The sequence below is a fragment of the Mizuhopecten yessoensis genome, unplaced genomic scaffold (assembly GCF_002113885.1).
Source record: "Mizuhopecten yessoensis strain PY_sf001 unplaced genomic scaffold, ASM211388v2 scaffold6307, whole genome shotgun sequence".
In the NCBI taxonomy this organism is placed as follows: domain Eukaryota; kingdom Metazoa; phylum Mollusca; class Bivalvia; order Pectinida; family Pectinidae; genus Mizuhopecten; species Mizuhopecten yessoensis.
The window spans coordinates 35,532-42,553 of NW_018406484.1; positions in this window are offsets into that span (position 1 = coordinate 35,532).

Genomic DNA, 7,022 nt, shown 5'->3' on the forward strand with positions numbered 1-7,022 from the left:
TATACATGTATATGAATAGCTCTCACACTATCATTCAATATATTCTACACAAGCAAATACCTTAGTATGATAGTATATATATAACCAAGATGTCATTTCAAAACATTGGAATAAAAACTAATTGTATTAGTCATGTGTTGTGGTTTTATTGAAAGAAAGAAATAGAGACAGACGGATAATTACTGGCAAACAGACAGACAAATGTAGACATGTGCACAGAGGCTAAGACAGACAAGACACAGGCAAGAACTGCCAGATAGACAGACAGACACAGACAGACATATACGCACAAAGACAATCGACACAGAGACAAGGGTCGACAGATTAGAGAGAGACGGGCCTTCCAAAAATCACAAAGTTGAAATTAAATCATCGACATTTGTTTTATTGAAAACATTTGCTCAAAGATAGTAATATCTACTTAAAACAAGTATAAAAGGTTCATATAAACCAACTGGCAGAGTTCAAGAGTCCATTAATAGATATGAATAGGTATAGATATAGAAATCTTTTCAATTTAAGTCTAAAGAAGTAAAAAAAATTGGTATTTCAATAAATTGATTAGCGAATTTATGTTTAGTGTGGTTTCAAGACATCTGGTTTTGTAAATGTAATATGTTTAATGATGATGTTAATTTCATTATCAATTTTACTAACTCATTTCTAATTGACCATAACCCAAAAATTAATGATTTGGAAGTAATTCAATTTAGGTTAGCATTATCAGTATTAGGTAGCAGTTTGCTTGTATGCACATATGAGCCCTGACTGACCCCCAGGGGCTGATAAGGGTCGAATTGAATGAAATTTTAAAAATCTTCTTCTCAAGACCCAGATATGGTATAATCAAATACTCTTCATAGATGGAAGGGTCTTAAGGTGCTTTACCAAAATTGTGAATTTCGTGACCCTTGGGTCTCACATTTCCCAATGGGGAGGGGGTAAACTTTACTATAGTTTATATAGGGAAAATCATACTTTGGACTAACATTTGTTTAACTGCCATTGGAGGTAATTCAATTTAGGTTAGCATTATTAGTATTGGATATCAGTTTGATGGTATGCACATATGAGCCCTCACTGACCCCCCGGGGCTTATGGGTGGGGCCAAAAAAGGTCGAATTGACTAAAATTTCAAAAATCTTCTTCTTAAGGTTTAGCCCATGGGCCTCTTGTTATACATATCATTTATCACTCTAACACCCTTAGCATACCATTATTGTAAAAGACAGAGTTTCCACCAATAGTTATATATGGGTTATGCCATAGGGGGGGTTTCAGAATAGAGTTGTCTGCCCTTTGGTAAATCAGAATCCCAAGCTTTGAAAACATCACACCAAAACATATTTTTGCATGTCCTATGACACATACGTAGGTAATTATTTCCACAACTAATAATAAAATCAACATTAATAATATTCTTAAGTAAACTTGCCACTTTCTAGACATGTACTTCAAAATAATCTTTAGTTATAACATTTCTTTTCACTTTGTCTGTTTACGATAAAACAGTCAAATTTATAATATTTTGTTAATGAATGCAAATAATTTGAATGTGAACAAAAGTAAATTTTGACTAATTTTCAATCAAATTGTTAATTATATAAAAATGACTTGTGTTAATTTTCAAAAGAAAGGGCCGGTTTCCAAAACGGCCCCTTCTCTGATTCAAATTTCCTGTTGGTGGTGCATTGCCCATGCCGTTGTGGTCACAAATCTATAAAGTATAAAGATTTAGGTCACTTGGTTTGTTTTTTATGGCTCCTCAAAGTTGTACCTTTCAGAAGCTGTCTAAGTGTTGATAAAATGTGCATGTTATGTAAAATATTAATGAAAATCTAATCAAATGATGGTCACCGTAAAGAATACATTCATGGCATGATTGTGACAAAAAATCATGTTTCCATCGCGCCATTTGGCTGTTTTATGGAAGAAACAATCTCAAAAATGCCATTTTCGATGATAACATTTTAGACACAAAAACTGTGTTTTTTAGAGAATACACCCTTTTATGGGCGTTGGATGCAAACCAATTTTTATCCTATTAAACAGTACGTAATATGCTATTGATGAGAGGAAAAATCATCAAAATGTAAGTGGTGGAACATTTTCAAATGTTGGGTTGAATTAGCCTATGGTTGAATTGCCGATTTTCGACTTTCTTTAGATAATTAACAAAAAAACGAGAGTATTTGCTCGGTATGTTGAGAATATGTACACAGATATGAAAAAAAGTGAGAGAAACACTTTTTCATAAAAAAAATCCAAGATGGCTACTTCACAAGTCCCCGTGGTTGAAGACATTGGCTGACAAATAGACAGAACAACAAACAAAACGTGTTCCTTATGATTTTGGTTGGTTTTCGCATTTACGGGAGTGTTCATAGCTACGGGCGATTGTATAATACCTATATTTATAAGTTTGGTTAGTCACATGGTAACGGGGATCTTTCATATCGAGCCCCAAACATACTTTCGACATATGCACTCCGTTGCCGCATGGAAAACTATTTCAAGTTTTGTCGGAATTTCTTTACCTGTGGTTGTAATGGTCGAGGGTTTTCCAGCGTCCTGTAATACCCAAGGTAGTACAAGATACTGGAGATGTGCGCACACATTCCCATCGTTCTCTCTCCAACTGGGCACTGGCAGTAGTAGTCCTTTATTGGGGCCTCAACATCGGGTGAAACGGTGAACCGTATCCAAACGTTATATTTCGTTTGGCTTTTGTGTCGAGAATGTATTTGACATCGGAGAAGGTCTGGGGAGTGCTGGTAAAGCCACACCTCATAGTCTCCGTCATCACTTAAATGTTCGGCGATGTAACCAGGAGCCAGAGATATCTGATACGTTCCACACGTAATGGTTCTCAAGTAATCAAGATCGAGACGGGGAAACAGTACGGAAGATGCATCCATCTTGACAAACTCGGACCTTGCCCGTCTAGATAGATCCGGATCTGTCTTGACTCTCTGAGCTAAACCATTCGGTGTTGTCAAACGGTCCTTCATACGTTCAGCCATTAGCCTATCTTTGGCATCTCTCTCTGGAGATCTCTGGTAGATCGGTCCTCTAATACCATTCAGACAGGCTGTGACGGTTCGAAGCAAAGCCTCGATGACATTGATAAAGCTGTTAGACACCAATTGCGTTCGGAAGAACGTCCAGTGTTTCAGACGACCATGATAGGATTCCACAATCCACCTCGATTTGGTGATAGTTCTGTCAAGATTTGCTTGGACGTCAGAATGTTGACTTTGACCGGGTTTCAGGTATGACGGCATGCTAGCATTGAGGCCAGAGGCTTCGAGAACTGGTAGGACATCTCTAAAACCTCGGTCAACGACAACGTTGTCGTCTGGTTGTAGCCAAGTAACTAGCTTGTCCATGACTTTTTTTGTAATTGTAGCATCATTTTCGCTGCCAGTGAATGGTCCTACTGTGTCCAGAATGTAGCCATCTGGTAAGGCGATGCTCATGAATTTGAGATAGTTTCTCTTCTTCTGGCCACAGTAGGACATTCTCTGGAGCTTGTGGTCGGAGCTTTTCTGGATATAAATATAGGTGCCATCTAATATGGCAGTGGCTTTATCTCCAAAAAATGCTTCTGAAAAGACAGTATTGTGCCCGAGCAACTGTTCTCTTGTCAAGTGATCCGGACCTAGAAATTGTGGGACTATCGATGTGTCTAATGCCTGTACTATGGAGTGGAAAGTTTTGGACACACTTGACTTGGAAATTCCAAAAAGAGAAGAACACTGACTCCAGGAAATGTCGGTTTTCAGTTTTACCCAGAACAGTAATAGAGCATCGTGTGTAGTCTTGGTATATATACCAGATGAAAGATATGGGGAACAGTGCGAGTGGATTTCGAGGAACTGATCTTTGGACCAACCTGTCCAGGCCATGCATGCCGAGTCATCAAGAGAAGAAAAGCTTATTGTAAACGCAGACTGGTTCTGTGAAAGGACGTGCGACACCTCTAGGAGGTCATTAATGATTTCGGACGATTTTGATGGTAACTGAGATTCCAAGGAACCTCTACCATCAAGGACAACCTCTGTAGACGGATCTAAGTCGTTACCAATAAGGTGAATGGAGCAGACGCGGGATGAGGTGGGACACCACAGTTTGTGTGAATAGATCAGGTGATGTCTTGCACGTTTTGGTAAGACTGATGATTTTGTTCCATTTCTTGCAAAGGTAACAAGACAGAGACAGCATTTTTTGTGTGAAGATGATCCATTCAAAAGATCATGAAGGGTCAGCAACGGCAGGATATGGGACGGGGAGTCGTCTTCTTCCTCTATTTCCTGGTTCTGCTCGGGTTCAGGTTCAGGCTGATTTTTGTTCCGAAGATACTTCATGTAGCACTTCTGGCAAATAAGTGCTTGTTCCTTTGCTGACATCAATCCTTGTTGCACCAGCGTATCTAGGAGCCATTTATATTGTGGACTATTTACATTGCGTGCACTTCTGTTCTTATTGCCACTACGTTTCTTGAAGTATACTTGACACCCTTCTCCAACACATTTACCCTCCATCTTGAAACAATAACGATTGGTTTATGAAGCGTCGATAAAGTAACAAAATAGCAAGCCACCGATGATTGCTGTAAACAGCTAATACTTAGTAGTTTGGTACAATTATGCGAAAATGTGTGATAAATAACGAACAACTAATTACACAAAATAACAAGACAATATAATAAATCACATTCAATACCTCCAAGAAGCGCAGAATTGATTGATTACTTAGAACAAAATAAAGTATTTCATATGGATAATCTATCTATTCGATGTGGCGTGGTCGGCAGGCACAAAGAAAGTGAGACAAGTCAGGGTCCCAACCCTGACAGAGCCACAACGCTTTGGAGATGGGACAATAAAACAAGGAAAGTGAGACAAGAATAGCTAGCGTCGAGTCAATGATTCCGTAAACGTATAGACAAAGACAAGAAGATACGGATAAATGTACAAGGCCACACGATCAGAAAATTCAGAAGAGGACAACTTGAGATAGAACAGTATTCATGTATCAGGGTGTCCTCAGTGTAAATCTTTATATCGATACTGTTTATTTAGTCGTTACACATCATAAAACTGTCATGAAAATATCCGCTCTGATATTCAATATAAAAGTTTGTATATAATAAGCTATATAATAGGGTTTCAGACAAGGTTGTTACTCATTTCCCCTTTTCTTTCAATTTACAACCACATTCAGGCGGCGATATGAGAACGTTCCACCACATGGAATTAGCTGATTTTTGGTACACATATGAAACAAGTAAAGCTCTATCCGATTTTCTGATGGAAATTTGCATCCAAAACTATATAACGGGAGAAAATTGCAATTTTATGGCATTTTTCTTCATAATTGTGTCTCTGCAAGTGCATTTTCATCCGAGANAAACTTGCCACTTTCTAGAACATGTACTTCAAAATAATCTTTAGTTTATATATAACATTTCTTTTCACTTTGTCTGTTTACGATAAAACAGTCAAATTTATAATATTTTGTTAATGAATGCAAATAATTTGAATGTGTACAAAAGTTAATTGTGACTAATTTTCAATCAAATTGTTAATTATATATAAATCACTTGTGTTAATTTTCAAAAGAAATTTAAATAAAGATAAAGATATATGTATAATCAACTTGTTAGTTTTAGCAGGTCAATTCTATAGTCTTTATATGCCTTTAAGTAAATTATAGCTTCTTCTGAGCCCGTTTAATTCATCAATAGTTCAATCAAGTGATAGACTGAATGAGTTTTTTGTAAAATTGTTTCTGAACAATACAACAATGTCTGTTTTTTATTCATAATCAAAAGATAATTCCTCATTATTGTCAATTACGTTCTCAGGTTTTGTAAGAAAACATTTAACTTGTAAGCTGCCACAATTTAAAAAGCAGTTATATAAAACAGCATACAGATATGTCCATGCTTTTCAGCACACCCTCATCTCAGCAAGAAATTTTCCCAAATGACCCCTCTCATCTAGTACATCATTCTCATGAAATTCAGTTAATACTTATAATTCTACTTGACAACATGTATATTGGTGTTTTGAAAATATATGGGAAAATGAAGAATAAAAAAACCCAAATGAAACTGGTTTATTTACCTTGCCAAAATAAACAAAACAGAGAAAGTTGTGATTATCAGGTGAAGTTGATAATTTTGTATTCTGAAATACTTAGCCTAAGCCAATTAATTAATTAATTAGTTTCAATCTGAAAGGCCATAAGGCCCACTTGCAGGTTGAGAACACATAACAGTTCACAATAAATTACACACTTCAATATCACAGACCAAATGTAAAATGATCAAACATTACATACATGACACATAAAGTACAAACAGACTATGCGTAATGAATTAAAAACAAATCTGTTTCATTTCTGTTTGAAACGTTTTGAGTAATTCGCTAAAGAGACTATCTGTGTGAACATTAAGGAAGCTAAACATTTTCTGACAATACGACTCTTGGTGGGATAAAAACGCACCGCACAGCTGGACCTAAGAGATCTGTTTGGAACCATTAGATTATTTTTTTCAATAAGATATGGACAGTCGAATATACTGTTTACACACTTTAAAAGGAACAATTGTTCTAAATACATTCTACGTTTTAAAAGAGGTGGTAAATTAAAATAAACACATATTTCTTCATAAAACATCACAGTCAATCTTTGCTTTAAAGCATAAAATTTAAGAAATTTTCTCTGAACTACTTCTAATTGATGTGCCAGAGTAGTTCGATATGGACACCATATTTCACAAGAATTACAAATAGAATGACAGTAAAATGGCATGAAAATTAACTGAATGACCTCAAAATTTCACATACGCTCCAAAACAAGGCTTGTAAACTGGCTATCTGTCTGTCAAAAATCAATATTGAATACAATATTTCACGAATCATAGCACATCTCCCTATCTCAAAATATTAGTTCATAGTCAATAATTACTGCCATTATCCAAAATTTATAACTGAAATGGCGAAAAAGCATGT